The sequence below is a fragment of the Camellia sinensis genome, chromosome 11 (genome assembly GCF_055761805.1).
Source record: "Camellia sinensis isolate YWXY chromosome 11, ASM5576180v1, whole genome shotgun sequence".
Classification (NCBI taxonomy): Eukaryota; Viridiplantae; Streptophyta; class Magnoliopsida; order Ericales; family Theaceae; genus Camellia; species Camellia sinensis.
Window position 1 is genome coordinate 148,157,483 of NC_138971.1, and position 21,386 is coordinate 148,178,868.

A 21,386-nucleotide genomic window follows, 5' to 3' on the forward strand; every position below is an offset into this window, starting at 1 on the left:
TATGACTCATATAATATTGAGTTATGCCATTTGTGATAATCAAATTCACAAATGACCTAACTTACATGTGGTGTGTACCATAAAACTATATAGAGAAAGGTATATATAAATAGAAAATTTAACTAGTTAATTATTTGATGACAATGCCACAAGAAATAATTTAAATAAATTTTAAAAAATATTAACTATTGAGAAGTAAAAAAAAAAATATATTTTTAATTACTTTCTAATTATCAATTTTTAGAAATTGCACTCAACATGCGGTTCTTTGAGAACAAAGGTTCCCACTGATTTCCCTACATTCTATCAAAATGTAATTTTTTTCAACAAAACAATAAAACAAAACTAAGTCAGCATGCATCTAAGTAAAAATTCAATATACCACGTCAGTACATGAAACCAATTAGACCTAATTTAGTTGGCCATTTTACGAGCACGAAATAATCTTCTCGTATAATCCTGTTAATCAAGTTTGCACTGCTCCAAACATCGTCGCATTACTACCTGAAAACACAAACACGAGCTAGCCGGCGGGTGTGTGTCGGAAACCTCTCCGATGCCTAAGTTAGCCAAATAAACAATAGGCACAAAAGCTCTATGTATTTGAGAGTAGAAATTATGATACCTGTACATAGGTCCTGCTATGAGCTTTTATAGATTCTGCCTAGCACAATCCTAGCAGGATTCCAACTCTCCTTATAAGAGTCCTCTTAGGAATCACACTCCCAGTGAAGAGTGTCTATCCTGATAACACTCTACTTACTACCAACCAAGTGAGATGGTTTTCACCTTGACTAAATTGGTGCGGTTTAACCGAGCTAGCTTATCTCTGTCGTGCTCTCAACAAAGCAATGATGTAGATGGCGTTCGACCGAGCTATACCTAGCTCGACCTTCTTTCTTACTAATACCTTGGCCAGCTACCAGGCCTAGCTATAGATAGCCCGCTCAAACCCCTCTCGAAGTCTCTGCCTAGTTTGGTTCCCAGACGACTTGGGACCGAGCTATTCAAAGCCCATACCCCGGTCCTTAGCCCAGCCCAAAACAAAGATTAATGGATCGTAGCTCGGCCAAAATTCTCTTTATATATTACCCTCTCAATTACCCCTTCTGTGAAGCATGATTGGGATTATTATCTTCAAGCCGTGCTAAAATTCTCAAACCAACTGGACCAACATAATCAACCCAACTGAGTTTGAATACTCAACTCCACCGAGCTAGGAAACACTATCATAAGTAGGTAGCTCGGTCTCTAGAAAACACGCCGATTGCATAGCTTGTCGCTTCACGTACCTACCATCACGTCCTTACTAAGACACATGGCACCTGTCCATTGCATCTCCACACTGTGACAACTGTCACAAATATATGAAAAAACATTTGAAAAGTCTCGTCGTTTTTGTGCCTCCACAAAACCCACTCCTTGAATCAAACACTCTCATTATTCACCTTCTCTCTTGCAAATCCTCACCTCCTGAGCTCCATCCATGTTCTTCCTACGCTCCAGTCCCAAACTAAGCTACTATACCACCTGCTTCATTCGCCTTCTGGTGCACCTCCTGTAGATTCAAAGTTGTTGGTCACGCCCTGAATCTGTAAGTTCCTCTGTTGTTAATTTCTGTACTTTCAGTATTTATTCACCATATATGCATCTTATCCGTAACAGAGTATTGAGCAAATACCACAAACCCAAAACCTCATGCCTGCGCCTAAAAAACTCACTAACCAGGTTTTGAATCAATGTCAAACATGATTTTTGAACCAAAATCGTGCTATGACCGAACTAGGAATTTGTTTGCAACCTTTAAGGTTGTACTTGACCGAACTAGAGATGCATTGATCACCAACCGTGCTAAAAACCTTGAGTTGGCCTTGCTACATGGCTGAACTAAAAAATGGTCTGTAACCCATTCGTAGCCGAGCTAGGCTTACTTTACATTGCCTATTTATTTAGCCCAGTCCAGTTATCTGGGCATAACACTTTATTTTTACTTTGCAGACTCGACTAGGTTAACCAGGCACACCTTTGCACTTTAGCCCCGGGCATTTTTGCTCAACCGAACTATTAGAAGTCACACCAGCACTGAGCTTGGCTGTCGCGTCCATTTTAACCAAACCATTCTTTAAGTTTAATGGGTAAATACCGGCTCCTAGTGGACTCGCCTGGAGCCATGGCCGAATTTCGAAGAGACTACCATATTCTTGATGTCGTCCACCTCTCTTTAACCGAGCTAGACATCATACCTTGGGGCAAAGCGGGCTTCATCCCTTTCATAGTGATATCAATCATACAAGCTGGGCTTCAGTTCCCCGTACAGCCCCTTATATGCGAATTCCTTTGCCAAACAAGAGTGTGTCCAACCCAACTCTCCACAAACACTTACAGAATAATAAATGGCATCGCCGAGCTAAATCGCTGGTTCAGCCTCAACCTCAAATTGGTCGAGCTATTTCATCAATATTCGCTCAGTCAAAATGACGACGATTGGGTGTACTACCTTAGAGTAAGAAGAGGCCGAGAAAAAATTATAAAGAACACACCAGACAAAGACTTGAATGATGATGATTTCCTTTGGGTTTCTGGTAATTTTGAAGATCAGAAAGCCCAAATACCGAGCTATAATATAAATTGGAATAAAGGAACTGCTAGTAAGAACACTTCGGTTCCATTTCTCTTTGTTGTTCCAACTAACCACCGTGCTAACCCGTTCCTTGTCCTTTTTTTCTTGCAGATTTAAACCAGCTCAAATCACGCTATACTTACGCCAATCAGGAGGCCCTTCGAGACACACTTCAATGTCGCCACCGCGAGTGGGCCAAGCTATTAAACTTCGAATCGACCTATCGGTACAGCGGAAGGAGGAAAACCAGAGTCACCAACTTCCTCCTAGAACCTTCCCCCGAGCCAGATCCCATACTTCCCCAAATTAACCTAATTCCACTTACAGAAGAACAAGAAATGGAAAAAAGGAGGGCTGTGCGAGCACTCATCACCGAGCAAATCTCTGGTGAAGCGCAAACCGGGCTAGATTCATCTGGTAAACATCATGAAATTGGGGTCACCCTTCCAACTACCAGGGCCACCACATTTCGGCCGAGCAAGCGTGCACGTACCTCATCGACTGAACCGCAATGCCTGGTCGATGAGGAGGACACCATGCTTTTTGAAGCTATGCTATCGAGCCCAGAGGCCGCGCGCTCCGATCGAGCAAGCCTTTTAGAATGGGCACCATCAATGACTTACAAGAACCATGCTGTAACCACCACGGATTCGGTGGTTGCTGACAAGGACCACATGCTTGCTTTCAACCTCTCGAAATGTCTCTATCTGCCACCAGACATGGAGCACCATGACCACCTAACCGAGCTGAAGGCCATCCACTCGGTAACCAAGTCAATGGTGCTTGTAAGTTTGCTCGCCTCTATTTTTTTTCACTTTTAACCTTTTGTTTGCTCGGTTTAACATAATCACTACCTCTCCTATCTGTAGGCTTTGCAAAAAAACCATGTTGCCCACAAGCGCATGCTTGAACTTCGCAAGATAGCGCGGTCAGCCGTGGCCGATGCCAGCGCCAAGTCGGCCGAGCTAAATGAGGCCAAGCAAAGTGTTACCCAAAAGACAACCTAAGAGGGGGGTGAATTAGGTTTTTATAATTAATTATAATAATACTCCAATAAAAATTATAACTAGCACAATAGATAAATATAGCTAATGTAATAAAGATAATTAAAACAAGTGTTCTGACAGCTATGTCAGTTAATGATTTTAGCACAGTGAAAATGTGAAATATAGTTATGGCAATTTAAATAAAATAAAGAGATAAGGAAGAGAGAGGCAAATAAATTTATAGTGGTTCGGCTTCAACTCGGTCTACGTCCACTCCTCAAGCTTCACTTGAGATTTTTCACTATACTCTAGCTTCACAGAGGTACTAGCAACCTTTTCACAAGTGGAGTAATCCTCCATGAATTTTTCATAGACTTTCTAAGTCCAAAACCCTTGCCTTCTTTACCTGATTTTCAATCACACTCAAGGAGTCAAAAATACTGAGTGTACTACACTCTTACAAAGTTGAAATGAAGTTGTTTTTGTTTTCAAAGAAAGCTACAATAGTTATCTCTCAAAGATAGATATAAAAATAAAGCTCTGGTTTTTCTATAAACCTCACATAGGAAAGATGAGCTTAATGCTATAAGGCTCAGTGTATAATTTCTGAGAGAATGATGTAAACAAAAATTGAAGAACCTTTCTTAGAGAATTTTTCAAAGAATATATGAGAATGATTTTTGACCAAGGAATGTTTTCTGGATTGTATGTAGTTGCAGTCTATTGTTCAGCAGAGGCTCTGTTATATATAGAGAAAATTATAGACCCATTACATTCATTTGAATATAATCCATTCCATCATTACTGATTTGATCATTGTAGGAGACCACCGCGAGGGACCCTGCTACAGTTCGGACTCGATTTGTGTCACGATTCTTAATCTGAACCAAAGAGTCCAAATCCGGCAAATCATTTTGAGAAACAGATTTTTGAAAAGAAGTGTCAAACATGGACTGCTTTGCCAGATACAGAGTCGCCACCTAAATATTTTTTAAGGGGGAATTTAGGAAACCCTGACTCGGTGCCAAAGGCTACGTGTCCGTCATCACCAAAGTTGCCTCGGCTCGGAAGCTAGGGTACGATTGGGGAAGGTCAGCTATGAGCACCCCCTCTCGCCCGATCCGAAGATCGGCCTCTACTAACTGTGATATCCGTTTTTGAAAACATTATGTGTTTTTATCCCGATTATTAGCCTAGAATTACTATGTTATGCGCATAGCACAAAAGTATAGACTAGATTGCCTAATTTGGGAATAAGCATTGCATATCTGTTTGTTTTGGAAAAATGTTTTGGAATTTGCTACTCGCAAGTAGGCTAAAACACGAATTTCAATGAGCTATTCCAACTCAGACAATCCAACCTTCACCCACAGGCATTCAAGCAGTTATATCACATAAGCAGCTAGCCTCATGGTAATCATGCTATCATGGCAACACTCACACGCATGCAAGGATGCTAAAGCATAAATACTTACATCGTACTCCGTGCCAAAACAAAGAACTCGTTAGCAATCAATGCATGATCCAAGTCCATGTTTAAATGTCTAATGCAACACATACGGAATGTCACTAGAGTAGGCTCGGCTAGTCTATGAATGACATGTGAAAATGCACAAGTAGCATGTATTCAAGTTAGATTTGAAATACTAATGCAGTTAGCATGATGCGCCGAGCCCGGTGCATGCAATACTGATGAATGATGCACGCATGCATAGCATAAGGTATGCTAAATTAAACATGACCAATTACTAACCATCAAAGTAGGTAAGTAAAAGGGAGAAAAAAGTGGGGGTTGGAAGACATGCACACACTCATCCACACTTATTACAAATTCGCCCTCGCTCGGAGGGACCAAAAGAATAATACAATTCGAATAATGAATTAACTATCCTAGCTAATTAATTATTACAGACCAACTAAATTAATTAAACAAATTAATTAATTTAAGAAAGCAAGAAAAAGGGCCTCGGGAAGAGGGCTCAATGCACGCGTGCTCGGAAGTCCACTGCCATGCACAAGCTGCCTCTGTTTTCCCTGCTCTGCTTCTCTGAAGACTGCCAAAGTCTCAGGATGTGCTCACTGGATGTTGGGGAATGCCACCGGCTGGAGGGAATCATCATCGGCTGTGATTTGGTGTCGATCAGCCAAAAATGAATCCATCGGCCACATATGGATTGCCGGTCGGCACTCTGTGCAGTCGATCGGCAAAAAGTTCCTGCAGAATCTGTTTGACAGCAGCAGAGGACAGGGCTTTGCATGGCAATGCAATTCAAGCAATGTATGCACCGACCATATCCCTTATCATGTTTATGACTCAAAGGGACATGCTCCTTGGTTCTCGGACCATCAATCGCTCATTTCAATGCATGATGGCCCAAGAGCCCAAGTTATGCATGTTGATTTCAAATGCAATGCAAACCAACAAACAAAGGCCCAACTCCCATCACTAAATCAAGGAACAAGGCATGCATGCTAGATGGAGAGCAACCTAGGCATGTGAACTAGCATGCAACATGGGCATACAATGCATTTATACAAGTATGCAAGCAAATATGCAAGGTAAGCATGCAAACAAGCAAAGGATGGACTTAAGCACGGTTTAGGCAGCCCATACTAGGCCTAAAACAGTGGCCAAGGTGCTCAAAAATGAAGGACTAAAAGGCACACAAACATTCATGCGAATGATCTCCAACACTTCAAGCATTAAAGAGCAATTCTCAAGCACACTCAAGAGGATGCAAACATGGACATATAGCATGCATTAAGCTCTAAAATCATGTTACAAGATGATGCCAAATCAATTTAAACAAGACAAGCAAAACATGCCACAATGGCCCAAGTGCTTAAGACAAGCCAAGGAGGCTTAAACCAAGGTCAAGTCCACCAAACCTCACAAGGCTAAGGGGACTTAAAACAAGTCAAATGCATACTTAAACAAAGCCAAGGGTGCACTTAGATGGCATCTAAGTGGTCTAAAAGTGCAAGCATACTTCGAGGCCTAAACAAGGGGCATAAGGTAACAACCTTTAAACACATTGAAGGAGGATTAAGTGCAAGCATATAAGCATGTCACAAGGACTGAGATAACATGTTAAGAGGTTCCAAACCATTGAAATGATACAACAAGGCATGCTATACACTTATATACTTAAGGCCAACAAGCCCAAAATGCAAAGGGGGCATGCAATGCAAGCTATGGTCGACCAAAACAGCCAAGGATAGACCTTAAACATGGCAAAATAAACATGAAAGCTTCACAAAGCTAGGCCTAAAGCATGCTAGAACAATGGTTTACAACCTAAGGCATGATAAGGCAACAAAATGGCATTACAAGGCATGTATGCTAAGCAAGCATGGTGTACCAAAACCAACTTAAAACAATGCTATTTCATGGCAAAATAAGCATAAATAACAGCTAAGGCATGGTCAACAAGAGCCTAAGCTAGGTGCTCCCTTAAGAGGCAAAAATGGTCCTTTTCAAGGACAACAAGGAGAGGGGATGGCCCTCTCCTTCTTAAGACCTCAAGGCACCATCCTTACCACTGAAATCCCTCAAGATTTCAGTGGTGAGGAGGCCCAAACACCAAAGTCCCAGAGCTCACACAAAATAGCACAAAACAAGGGCCAAACAAGGCTTAAGAGGGGTCAAACAACCCCAAAGCTTAAAACACTCTTAACAAACTATTTAGAGGCCTTAAAAACAGAACTTTTATGTATTATATACAAAGCCAAAAAATAGTTGCAAGATAGGTAAAAGTAGTGTGCAAAAATGGGGTAAAAAGGGACTAGTTTCTTACCCTTGAAGTCCTCCTTCACAAATGATGATCTTGTTGCCTCCTTGAGCTCAAATCCAGTCAAGAACACCAAGAACAACCCTCTGGTCCCTCAACAACCAAGAGAAGGTGTAACACTATGTGTTTGTGTGCAATAGTATGGACAAACACACACTAGACACACACAAGAGGGAGATATAGAGATAGGAAATATGTATCAACCCTAACCCTAATCCAGAGCTCCCTCTGAAATTTTTGTAACCCTAATGCCAAGAGAGGAGCCCTCTTCTTATAGGCAACTCCCTCTTGTAAGGCTTTCAAAACAAGCCATCCAAGAGGGAAATCCCTCCATACACGTGTATGGAGGGGAGCAGAGTGGGTGCCAGCTATCACAGCTGGTACAAAATATCTACTAAAAGTAGATGAATAGTTATCGGCCATTCAAAATTGCCATTTTGGCAAAATAAATGGCCGACCGGCAACAAAGAGTGCCGACCGGCAATATACATTGCCGATGGCATAAAATCAATGGCCAGTGGCCTCAAGCCATGGCCGGTGATGTGTGGGGATGCCTCACAAGGCATTCCCTACCCCTCCAAGGCAAAACACAAGTGTTTGGTGTGAAACCAGACACAACACGGTCGAGTCGAGAGATCCTGAGGCAAGGCGCGCAACCGAGACCTCCGGGAACTCAAAACGAACACAAACAAGGGTAATCACCAAGTGTTCCAATGGTGACGTCCAAGTCTTGAGGACGGTCAAAAATGGGGTGTCTACAGTAAGAGACAAGGCTGGTCTGGAACGTCTTTATTTTGAAAAATAACCGTTGTAGCTCAGAGCCATTGAGAGAAAAGTTCGAAACGAAGCAGAACTACGCAAAAAGGACCTGGCCGGTCGTTCGGTTGGATGACCGGCCAGATGTCCACCCGGACATCCGGTCCTTTGCAGATTTGAACCTTTTGGACTGCTACTGTGCTGGGCTGTTTGAACCTCTCACTACAACAAAAGTAACCTATGGTGACGAAAACTAGTGAAGAAAATTAGATTCGTCACTAAATAAAAATAATTCGTGAGGAATTTATAAATTTTGTCACATATAATAAAAAAATAAAAATGATAGGTGACAAAATTTATTTTCGTCAATAAATACTTCATTTTAAGTGAGGAAAAATTAAGTTTCGTCACCAAAAATTTTCCCGCTACTTTTTTTTGGTGGCGCCAAAATTTTGGGACTTTTGGTGAGAAAAAAATTTGTCACTAATTATAAAATTATTTGTGAGGAATATATTTTCGTCACCAAAACATTTTAATATTTTTGATATCTTTTAGTGAGGAAATAATATTGTCACCAATTTTGGTGGGAAATTTTTGATATATTGAGGGGCAATTAAAAAAAACATAGGGTATTAATTTTTTTTTACCCCTTTTCTGTTTATCATCTCTATCTCTCTCTCTCTCTCTCTCTCTCTCTCTCTCTCTCTCTCTCTCTCAAAATAGGGTATTTATTTGTCTTACCTCTTGCTCCTCCACCATGCCGATCACCATTGTCGCCTCTATTAGCCTTGCCGATCGTCGCCGCCACTAGTAGCCTTGTCGGTAACCGCCACATCTTCTTCATTCGGTGATTTGGTACGTGATTTCTCTTTGCTCTTTTTCTAGTGTCTCTTTCTCTTATTCTCTGTATTGGTATGGTGACGAAAATTAGTAAAGAAAACAAATTTCGTCACTAAATAAGAATAATCCATGAGGAATTATAAATTTTGTCACCTATAATAAAAATATAAAAATAATAGGTGACGAAATTTATTTCCGTCAATAAATACTTACTTTTAGGTGAGAAAAAAAAAAAGTTTCGGCACCTAAATTTTTCCCACTAATTTTTTTTGATGGTGCCAAAATTTTGAAACTTTTGGTGAGATTTTTTTTTTTCAACAATTAAAAAATTATTAATGAGTAATATATTTGCGTCACCAATAGTTTATTTTTTTTTTTTTTGAAAAAATTGATTTTAAATATTTTAAGACCATTTGGTGAGAAATGTATTTTTATCACTAATATTTTTTAATATTTTTAGGCCTTTTAGTGAGAAAATTGTTTTGTCACTAATTTTGAAAGAAGAATTTTGACATATTAAGCAATAATGAAAAAAAATAGTGTATTATTTTTCCCTCCCTTTTTTTATTTTTTTTTGGGATCAGTTTTCCTAAATTATTTTTCCCTCCTTTCTTTCTTTCTTTCTTTTTTTTTTTTTTTGATCAATTTTCGTATATGTCTATCTGTCTCTCCCTCTCAAAACAAAACACAAGGGCTGAGTGTTTTGTTTATTGACGAATCAGTTTTCAATCTCTATCTCTCCCCCCTCTCCTCTCCCTCTCCCTCTCAAAACACAAGTCCCTTCAGTGTGTTCTTCTTCGGCGCCCCTTCAGTGTGTTCTTCTCCAACGCCGCTGCCAAAGTCCCTGTTCTCCTCCTTCAGTGTCGCCATAGATGTCGTATCTCCTTTACTGCTTTGTGTTCTCTTCCATCAGGTATGGGTCCTCTTTCTCTCTCTCCCTCTCTCTCTCTCTCTCACTTAATTTCTCTATTTTTTTTATCTTTGTTTTCCCTAATTTTCAAAATTAATGTTTTCCCTAATTTTTGAAATTAATTTTCAGAATTAATGCTGTATTTAATCCATGTAAATAATCCATGGAAGACCATGTAACTTCGTGTGCCTAATTTATAGTCATGGAAGACCAATTCTTCCTTTCTTCAATTTTCTCATCAGTCAAACAGCATTCAATAAAAGAAATACAAGGTATAAGTTTACACTTTCTGGTTTGAGCTTATTGAGTTAGACCATTGAAATCTGTACCCATTCAAAAAGAAATTTCATCGTTATTCAGTGGAATTGTCCCATGTCATCATTTAAAGAGCCCAAGAGGATTATTGATTATAGACCAATAAGTTTCTGCTTCTCATTCCCAGATAACATAATGGAGCAATGTTAAAAGAATTTGTGTTGGGAACTTATATTTTCTAACTTGAGTTTAAGAAAAGCTTGTGTGATCTGTCTAATGTTTTTATTCTAATAATTACATGAAATTTCTTCAACTAAACTGTATAAAGCTTCTTCACCAAGACATTTTTTGGTTTCTGTTGGTAGAGTTAGACTGTATATTTGTGGTGTTGTAAACTAGGAAAATCTTCAAATGTGTTCTATTTGGCTGTTGAAACAAATATAGATTGAAATTAAATTTATCATCCTTGTACATGCCTGATCCTTGTACATGCTTGGAATGATTGAATAATTTAAAAATAAAAATAAATAACTGAATAATGTGTTGTTTTGTACCCATTCCATGATTTATATGTTTCTTTAGGATAAGTTTGAGAGATTCATTTCAGTTTGAATGCAGAGCTTTCTCCAGTCTTTATCTCTGCTCATTTTCTTCTTGGTGTTTCTCTGTCTCATCTTTTTTCTTTTTTGCCGTTGAAGTGGAATGATGTTGTTTTGAACTACTCCACGGAAATTGCTGAGTGTGGACTCTAGAGGATCCGAACATGTTCTACACAACTGATAAGAACCAAATTCTACAACCACAATGTGATTAGCTCAAGTTAGGTACTTCTCATGATATTATTTGAGGTGCGCGTAAACTAGTCCGGACATTGGTCATAAATATATATATATATATATATATAATGGCTTTATTAGGTGATAATGCTAGGCTAGCACTCTAAATGATGTACTGTTTATTTGTCAATACTTTGGATTGTGTTAGAACATTTTCACAGGAAAATAAAGAAGAAAGAAAGAAAGAAAGAAAAAAAAAAAAGAGGGGGGGGGAGTGGAACATTTTCTTAGGAAAATAAAGAAGAAAGAAAAAAAAAGGGGAGGGGGGGAGGGGAGTATATCAACTATAATATATCAGTGATAATTGAACCTTTATTGTTGTGTGCTTCAAGTTCCAACCATATAAGAACCCATGAATGCATGTGAGCTGCACATGGATTTAGTTTGTTAATTTCTGCTTCTGTTAGGCATGTTCATAGCCCATCTTCTATTAGGTAATCCATGTCCATGGCACTGCTAGTTCAAGCTGCTTGTTTGCTGCTGCCCATTTGCCTTGATTTCCTGGATGTGCTAACTGCTGGATGTAGGAAAATAGGTCTTCAGTTGGTCTTTATACTTATTTTTGGATGTCCTGTCTTTGGTGGGGTTGCTTGGCTGCTGCTATGGTTGGTTTGGCCTGCTGTTTGGCTGCTGTGGTGTTGCTTTTGGCTGCTGCTTTGGCATCCCTGAAGAGGTGCCAGCAGGACCTGCAAAGAAGCTCATTACAGGAAATAAGTAGCAGCTCCAACCAACAAGCACCCACAGCCTAAGGAGACCTGCAAGAGTCGTAAGTCCAAGCATACAAGATTCAGACAGCATTGCCTATTGTTGCCCACCCACCTCAACGAGCGGTGAGGCCAGTTGAGTTCACTAGAAGAATGGGTGATAATGAAGTAGGAGGAGTCGATTTCTATCAAAAATTTATACCATTTCTAGAAAAGCATTGGTGAAATGTAGTTCAAATAGTGTTATGCATTAAGTAAAAAAAATGGTTTTCATTAAGTAAAAGGGTTGAAGCCCCATTATATGATGCGCTAGTGGTCTGTAATTTGATTACACTTGTATGAATTTTATGTTATTTTAAGGCTATAGGTTCAGTAGTATTTGCATTTGGAAATAGGGCTTAAAGGTATTTAGTTGAATTTCCTAAACTCAATTATGGCGTTGACTTTTTCTATCCTTCTTAGTGTGTTTGAATTAGAATAATTAGTTGTTGACTATATTTTCTTTTGTCATTTTTAAGCTAGCTCACTATAATTGTGTTATATGTAAATATATCTTGAGTTGCAGCATTAATGCATAAGAGGAAGCGATAATGTAATTAAAAAAAATAAGGCAAAAACCAAGAACAATTTTTTTAGGCAGTCCATTTTCTCTTTCTAATTTCATGATTTAAAGAACCCTCGCATGGTTTTGCACAAAAAAATGTGAAAAGATGGTCTCAAATTTGATGTTTGAATTTTGAGTTCTTATCCTTTGGTTTTTTTTATGCCAATTTAACTGATCACTTAAATCATAGAATGGAGATTCATTCAAGTACCACCACATTATTTTGATAGCTGTTTTAATCTGTTATCTCCCTCTCACTTAAATTTTCTCTCTGTTATGATAACTCGTATTTGTAAACTAGTTTTTTCTTATTCTGCAGGTCAAAATGTTACTTTAACTGGTCCTCATAAAGAGGTATACTTTTGCTGCTGCTTATATACTTTGATTTTGTTTCTGGGATGCTTCTCTTATTCACTGAGTTAAAAATTTTGAGTGTGCAGAACATAGAGTGGAGAGAAAGGCTTGCATTGCAAGATGTTAAATCTCTCTTCTCAAAAGAGGCAAGCTGATATAGTTAGGGGTTTATCCAGTTATAGTGCGGAAACTCTCACTTTTTCATAAGTAGTTGTAGTTTCTCACTTTAAACACTTTCCCTCTTACCTGGCAAACTAATTAATCATATATTTTAGGTGATTGAAGTCATCACAGCTAACACTGATGATTTGGTACCTCTGAGTCTTGATTTTTTGAGAAAAAACAATTTGTCTTCCTCTTGGAAAATTGTTGGGGTGGAAACTGTAGTTGATAATAATGCCACTTTTGTTGAGGTCAGAATGACTGTCTGCTCTTTGTTTGAATTTTACCTTTTTGCTTTTCCTGATCTTTTATGATGCAAAAACTGTCAACTTACAGTTTTTGACACGCTGTGTTTTGCTTTGCGGTTTTTTGCTTAAAGCAAAACAAAATAGTTCCAAACATCAAACAAGTAACCCCTAGAGGCAAACAGGATGGTTCTACAGGTGGTTATATCTTTCTTGTTCCCTTTGATCTCTTAACTGCTTAGATTAAACACTTTTTATTTAAAATGATAAACCTTTTGTCCTTGCAGATGATCGTTCTCAATTTGTTGATACACCTGCAAAATTACCAAGAAGGGTAAATATCATTAATGGATACATTGCGTGCTTTCATTGTTTTTTAGTACCTTTGTAACATTAAAAACATCTTGTACCTTCTGTTTTTTTATCAGTATGTCTCTGCCTTCTCTTAACTGTGACAACCTTTTTTGAGTTTGTATTTTCACCTTTTCAATTTTTTCTGTAGCAATTGAGAGAGAATATACGTGAAAGCCGTGCAGCTGACTTACTAAAGCAAGACGATGAAGTAAATGTAAAGCTTGAAAATGCAGCCATTGAACGTTCCAAATCAGTTGACTCTGCAGTTCTAGGAAAGTATAATTTATGGAGGAAAGAAAATGAGAACGAGAACTCTGATTCAACTGTACGCTTGATGCGAGATCAAATCATTATGGCAAGGGTATACATAAGCATTGCAAATATGAAAAATAAGTATGGCTTGGCCCAAGAACTACAGAATCGGCTCAAAGAAAGTTAGCGTGCCTTAGGGGAGGTAACTACAGATTCTGATCTACCTCACAGGTAGCATGAGTATAATGTTATTGTATATGTGTTGTCTTTTGCTTTTCATCCTGTTCTTATGTTTATGGTTGTGGCACTTTTCATTTTATTGTGAACAAAAAATGTCATACAGTGCACCCGAGAAAATCAAAACTATGGGCCTACTGCTCTCAAAAATTAGAGGGCAACTGTTTGATTGCAAAGTAGTCACTGGAAAGCTGAGAGCAATGCTTCAGTCAGCAGATGAACAAGTTAGGAGCTCAAAGAAGCAGAGTACATTCCTGAGCCAGTTAGCAGCCAAGACTATTCCAAATGGAGTGCACTGCTTATCCATGCGCTTAACCATTGATTACTATCTCCTCCCACCAGATAAAAGAAAGTTCCCCAAGAGTGAGAATCTGGAAAATCGAAAGCTATACCATTATGCACTTTTCTCTGACAATGTCTTGGCTGCATCAGTTGTTGTCAATTCAACCATTACGAATGCGAAGGTAGAGAGCTTTGTACCAACGTCTCTAGTTGGTTTCATTGTTTGATTTTAAATACAAGCAGTGACGTACTTTGAAGCTTTTTTGCATATTAACTTCTTTGTATGATGAAATTTGCACCTGAAGCATTCGAGCTATAGCGTATTCTGGTAAACTTAATAAACTCTTGACAATAAATTGGTCTTATACAGATATATGCATGCAAAAAAGAGTTGCAATGGTTTGGATTATTTGCACTGTCGTTGAATTTTTTTAAAAAATGATGGGGAACATTTTTTAATCATTTTCTTTGAAGTTGCTTCAGATCATAGATTTTGTTGGCGTTGACATTCTTGGAGTGGGTGCCCCCTTTTGGTTGATCTTTCACCATTAAATATGGTCCATATGTCTTGATATAGTGATTGAAACTCATGATTTAGGATTCAGGTTCTGATGCAAATTTTGCTTCTTGTTTTCCTTCTCTAACCTAAATATGCCATTTGGCTGTGTTGCAGGAGCCAGAGAAACATGTGTTTCATCTTGTTACTGATAAACTGAACTTTGGAGCTATGAACATGTGGTTTCTGTTGAACCCGCCTGGAAAAGCTACCATCCATGTTGAAAATGTTGATGAGTTTAAGTGGCTCAACTCCTCGTACTGCCCAGTTCTGAGGCAGCTAGAGTCTTCTGCCATGGAGTACTATTTCAAGGCAGATCATTCCACTGCTGGCTCTTCTAATCTGAAGTACAGGAACCCAAAATATCTTTCAATGCTCAACCACCTCAGGTTTTATCTCCCACAGGTTTATCCCAAGTTGGATAAAATCCTGTTTCTTGATGATGATATCGTTGTCCAGAAGGACTTGACAGGATTGTGGTCGGTGGATCTCCGTGGAAAAGTGAACGGTGCAGTGGAAACCTGTGGTGAGAGCTTTCACCGTTTCGACAAGTATCTTAACTTTTCAAACCCACATATTGCAAGAAACTTTGATCCAAACGCTTGTGGGTGGGCATATGGGATGAACTTTTTTGATCTCGAGGAGTGGAAAAAGAAAGATATTACGGGCATATATCACAAGTGGCAGAATATGGTCAGTTATTCAAAACCTCACTTTCCATCTCAATTATGTAGAAACTTTTTGATGTGTCATTACATCTCAATTACTTTCTGGGGTGACACTGGCAAGTTTATTTCATGGGAAATTACTAATTAGTGACACCATGCCTCTTCAAACACCCAAAAATTGATATAGATGCTAATTGTTTTAGTAAATAGTAGGTGTCTTATTGTATATTCCGTAATTTCTATTTGAAATTATTATAGGACTTGGATTTACGGTTGTTTGTCTTTTTGTCGCTGGATTTACGGTTGTTTGTCTTTTCTTATGTTTATTTATTGTTGACAATTACCTAGTCTTCCTAATATATATATTTTTCTATTGGAACTTCCTCCTTGTAGAAGCAATCAAATGCTAACATTGACAATAGAAATCAATTGAAGACGAAGCATAGGTGTGGGTCAAAATCTCTCCCAGTTAGGGTACACGAGGCGGTGGGTCTTCTTTAATTTTTTTTTCGGTTTTTTTTTTTTTTAAAGATGATTCTACTACCATCATTCTTATTTAACTTACTAGTTGAACAAAAAAAATCAGACAATTGCAAATGGGGGCCAACTGCCAGAGTTGCCATGTGTTTACAAATCTACACACTTTAATGATGTCACAAAGCAGTGGATTTCTCCGGAGTGCGAAGAGAATTATGTATGTATATTTACCTTTTGTATTAGGATGATTGCAATTTTAATTGTATCTTTATTCATTTTTCTAATTTTTTTTTTTTAAATGACAGGATAATATGATAAAGATCCAAGCTGAACATTGCTCCCGACCTGGTGTGGTTCCAATTACTCCGGAGGAGCTATCTGTGAAGGTGCTAAAGCCAAGGTCGGGATATGTTAAAGGACTCGGGTTGAGGCGTTCCTTCTCTGTCAGGACTACCAGTGCTTCAACTGACAGTGACTGTGAGGCGTCTAGAGATGGAAATACAAGAGCAAAAGGAGCAAATTCAGTCACAAAAAGAGAAAATTCAGTCACAAAAAGAGGAAATTCAGTCACATAAAGTGGAAATTACAGCACAGAAACATGAAATTCAAGTACAAAGAGAGGAAATTCAAGCACAAAATAAAGAGATAGGGAAGATGAATGGGTCGATTGACGAGCATTTTGAGATCACATCAAGCATCATGGAGTTTCTTAAGAAGCAAGGTTTCAAAGGACAATTTAGAGGATGAGGTATCCCATGAACTCGTACATCGCCTTTTTGGTAAGTCTCGCTCGCTTTATCATTTTATTTTTCTCATGTTGGTTAGTATATACTAGTTAAAGTACAATAGTTTGACTACTTATTAACTAAGATTTAACAAGTTTGAAGATGTATTTAATGAAAATAGATTCATTATCAAAATTCTTACTTAGCATGACTCTAGTTAAAATACACACGAACCAAAGTAGAGACAAAACTAAGTCAGATAATAGCTGTTAGGTGTGTTTCTATCTGTGGATGTTGGTATCTGTATAGCCTAAGTCACAAGTATCTGTATGCTCTGCTGTTGGTATCTGTATGCTCTGCTGTTGGTATCATTCTGCTTTGCTGGTTGTATCTCTATGCTGTGTGAGTGGACAGATCTGCTGGGCAGCTGGTCTGGGTAATTTTTCTTCAGTTTTGGATGTGAATCTAATTGTAGGCCCGGTGATGTATATTTTCTATATACCTTTGCTGGGATGGGTAGCTTGCTATGTGCGTTTTATCCTGCTGTCTGTTGTGTTTTTTGTGTTCTTGTTGGTCCGTCACCAACAGTTTGGTTTTGGTGCTGTGCATCATCCCCCTCTCCCCTGTCCTTTCTTGTCCCCTTTATTGATGTATTTTCTCTTTCTTGTAAGGTTCTTTCATCAATAAAGTTTTTGTTGATCAAAAAAAAAAAAAAAAGGAAGTAATCAATGTTAAAACAAAATAATACGTATAGCAGTGTGTATTATTTTCTAAATTTAGAAGGGAGCTGTTTTTAGGTTTTGTGCGTGGCCTTTTAATGCTAATGTTAAAAATAATAAGCTTATTATCTACATCCATTTTGGTTATTGCTGTCACAACTCACCAAGCTAATGGTCCAGTTTTCCATTTTTTGCATTGTAGGTTGTTGCTCTCTCTCTCTCTCTCTTCAAAAATTTTTTAAATCCCATTTGTGCAGCAGCCACAATATTTGTTCCTTCCCATTCTCATTGACTGCATGCTTTGGTTCTTACCATGAGATGTTGTAGTGTTATAACTGGTTTGGCTGCTGTCCGTGGGTCACAGCCAGTTTTTGATCCGAGCATAATTCTGGGGATACAGTGAATTGCCATGTTAAGGTGATCATTGCAAAGCCCGTGGGTGGGAATGAGCATGGTATTCATCTTTTTAGTTAATCTCTGTTAATTTCTATTCAAATAACTTCAAGCTTGTGATCTTGAGAACAGTTCTGTATATTTGTTAAGTTTATGATATTTGGCTTTAAGTTTATAATAAAACTTTGCTATTATAATAAACTTTATATATATACATTCTATGCTAATGTTTGCCTTGTTTATTTTTTTTGTAGATTGGTTTTGATGACGTTCGGAAGCATACTTGCAAATGAAGATCAACTGTTGAATTTTTTTCCTAAACTGATGGTTAGTTGTAGTTGCAAATTAAGATTGAGTGTTGATTTTTTTTGGTGGACTCCACGTTAGTTTATTTTGGGATTTACTTTGATGGTTTTTTTGTGATACTTAATGGATTATTATTAAGGTTGTTTGATGGATATATTTTGATTTATAAAATAAATTGTTTAGTGAATTTTTTTGTGGAGTGCTGTATAATAGCTACTGGATTTCTTAGTACAATTAAAAGGCAATTGGGATATGAGCAGGGATATTTGTGAAATGATAATTTAAATTGACTATAAAATATGGAACAAGTTTAGTGATGAATTTGTTTCGTCATTTGTACTTGTTATTATGACAAAGTGATTATTCGTCGCCAATAAACTTTTCTTGTGACAAAATTTACTGCAGTTTATATATGAAAGTTTTTATTTATTTTGTTGTTGGTGACTAAAAATTTCGTTACGTATATATATATATATATATTTGTGACGAAATATTTTTCGTCACACATGTATGACTTTTGAAGACGAAAAATTTCATCACCTTTACATCTTATTGTGACGAAATTATTTCCTCATCAATGATCAACATGCGTGACAAATTTATTCGTCAACTAAAGTTATAAATATGGTACTGAATAACTATTTGGTGACGAAAATGAGAATTTTTGGCGACAAAATATTGTTTTATTGGTGACAAAATTATGACTTTTGAAGACGAAAAATTTCGTCATCTTTACATCTTATTGTGACGAAATTATTTCCTCATCAATGATCAACATGCGTGACAAATTTATTCGTCAACTAAAGTTATAAATATGGTATTGAAAAACTATTTGGTGACGAAAATGAGAATTTTTGGCGACAAAATGTTGTTTTATTGGTGACAAAAAATTTCGTCGCTGAAGTAATTTCATTAGTGACGAAATTATTTTTCGTCACGTTGGTTTTTAGTGACAAACATTCAATGACGAAACCGGTGACGAAAATATTTCCTCACAAATATCTATAGTGACGAAATTAGCTCTTTAAAGACAAAAAAATTTCGTCACTCAAGGCCCAACTTGTTGTAGTGTTTGTTTTGGGCTATTTGAACCTCTGTTTTTGGTTTGAAATGAACTCCTGATTAAGTTAAATATTAAATACATTCTTACAACATTTAGGATAAAAATTTAGGTAAGAAATAATGAGGTAAAATAAATTTTTATTCTATTTTTCTCTTCCAAATAAATTAAAACATAATTAAATAACTCATCAAAATAAATAAGTCTAACACAAAGAATGGCCGAGCTAGAATCTGAAAACGCACGACTCACCAAATTGGTCAACGTGGCGGAAGCCAACAAGCAAAAGGCACTGGCCGAAAAGAAAGACCGCTACCTGCGTGAACTGACCAAGCTAGAAAGAAAGAAGAGTGCCGAGATCACTGAGCTGCAGAAGAAGATAGAAGACGCTGAAGACTGAGGCTTCAAAGAATGGGAGGCAACCTACATCTTGTAGTGTGTAGCTACCAAAGATATCTTCTTCAAATGCGGGTGGAAGACTGTTGCCATTAAGCTTGTTCAGGGGCTAGACACCTAGATCTTTCAGAACCCTCCCCCTCACTTTATTCCAAGCTATATGTCGGACTACGCCAACGCGGTCCAACAGAAATTTCTTCAAGAGGGGAAAGAGGAAGGAAGCCCTGACCCGCATAATGCCTCACCTACGAACACTAACCCCGGTCTCCAATCTCTTCTGCCAGCTCGGGTGGATCCGCCCAGCCAATTGATGCCAAGTGTAGTTGAGGGGGCAAACATAACCAACCTAGTTCAAGAGGCCACCCCTAAGATCGGCCTACCAAGTGGTGACGCCCGTGTTGAGTTGGACGCCGACCTAGACGACCTGTTTGCCTGATTTTTCTCTTATTGTATTTTTTCATGTTTTTCTTTTTAAAAAATATAACCAGGCTACAAGCCCTTCCTTTGTACTGAATTTCTAATGAAGGAAATTTCTTATTTTGCCCAACTTTTTGTTCAATTAATGTACCTTTTCCCTTAGTGTACTAATTTTCTACAAGCCTAGCTAGCCTAATTTGCCTCGGCCTTCCCTTATCCTGCCTACCTTTTTGGGCCGAGATAAGTGTTGGTCAAACCTGCCAACCTTCTTCAGCCTAGATCCTTATCTCGGCTGAAGAACAAAAGATGTTTGGTCAAACCTGCCAAACTTCCTTTAGCCTAGATCCTTATCTCAGTTGAAGAAAGAAAAAGTGTTGGTTAAACCTGCCAACTTTCCTTCAGCCTAGATCCTTACCTCGACTGAAGAAAGAAAAAGTGTTGGTCAAACCTGCCAACCTTCTTCAGCCTAGATCCTTATTTGAGCTGAAGAACAAAAGATGTCTAGTCAAACCTACCAAACTTCCTTCAGCCTAGATCCTTATCTCAGCTGAAGAAGAGAACTAAATGTTGGTCAAACCTGCCAACTTTCCTTCAACCTAGATCCTTACCTCGGCTGAAGAAAGAAAAAGTGTTAGTCAAACCTATCAACCTTCTTAATTGCCCTCAGTCAGCAATAAATATGAACAACTTTTACAAACAGAAGAAAGAATTTTACCAGAAAAAAGTCTACTTGCTTTATTAAAAAAGAAAATTACAAGTGTTTTAAGAAAAAGCTAGAAATAAAATAGTTTGAGATTGGCCGTGTTCCATGGCCTGGGAATAGCTTTGTTGTCCATATCTTCCAAGTGATATGTCCCTTTTCCTGCTAAACCAATCACTTTGTATAGTCCTCCCCAGCTAGGTCCTAACTTGCCATCTCCTGGTACCAAAGTGTTGCCTATTACTTTGCGCAGTACCCAATCTCCAATCTTGAATTGCCTTAGGTGCATTGTTTTGTTATATTTTCTGGATAACTCTTGCTGGTATGAGGCAATTTGAACTAATGCCCTTTCTCTTCTTTCTTCTGCAAGGTCGAGTTCCAAGGTTATGGCCTCACCATTCAAGTTTGGGTCAAAATTTTCACTTCTAATAGTGGGGAAGCCTACTTCCAATGGGATTACCTCCTCCATGCCATAGGCTAAGGAAAAATGCGTTTCTCCAGTTGATCGCCAAGGTGTAGTACGGTAAGCCCATAAAACATGAGGAAGCTCCTCAGCCCACTTGCCTTTTTCTCTTTCCAACCTCTTCTTTAGATAGTCTAAGACGACTTTGTTGGAGGCTTCAGCCTGGCCATTAGCTTGAGGGTATGCCTGTGTAGAGTTGTAGAATTCTATTTTGTATTCTTCGCAAAAGCCCCTGAAGATTTTGCCATCAAACTGAGTGTCGTTGTCGGATATTAGAGGCTTGGGTATGCCAAACTGAGTTATGATATTCTGCCAGAC

The 21,386-nt window shown here is 38.2% G+C and overlaps 2 long non-coding RNA genes and 1 pseudogene across 3 annotated transcripts; all 3 read left to right on the forward strand.

The window, feature by feature from the left end:
- Positions 1 to 2,131: 2,131 nt before the first annotated feature.
- LOC114289381 (polygalacturonate 4-alpha-galacturonosyltransferase-like) lies at positions 2,132 to 15,594 on the forward strand (annotated as a pseudogene). Its single transcript, XR_014344632.1, has 11 exons — positions 2,132 to 2,648; positions 2,732 to 3,405; positions 11,522 to 11,708; positions 12,622 to 12,656; positions 12,743 to 12,802; positions 12,932 to 13,069; positions 13,198 to 13,261; positions 13,351 to 13,397; positions 13,566 to 13,900; positions 14,013 to 14,370; positions 14,862 to 15,594. The product of XR_014344632.1 is annotated as a polygalacturonate 4-alpha-galacturonosyltransferase-like (transcript).
- A 197-nt stretch (positions 15,595 to 15,791) lies between these two features.
- Positions 15,792 to 16,346, forward strand: LOC145803290 (uncharacterized). Its single transcript, XR_014345401.1, has 3 exons — positions 15,792 to 15,898; positions 15,999 to 16,106; positions 16,195 to 16,346. It is a non-coding gene; the product is annotated as an uncharacterized LOC145803290 (long non-coding RNA).
- Positions 16,347 to 16,473: 127 nt separating this feature from the next.
- Positions 16,474 to 18,219, forward strand: LOC114260471 (uncharacterized). Its single transcript, XR_014345402.1, has 2 exons — positions 16,474 to 16,668; positions 17,981 to 18,219. It is a non-coding gene; the product is annotated as an uncharacterized LOC114260471 (long non-coding RNA).
- The last annotated feature ends 3,167 nt before the right edge of the window (positions 18,220 to 21,386 follow it).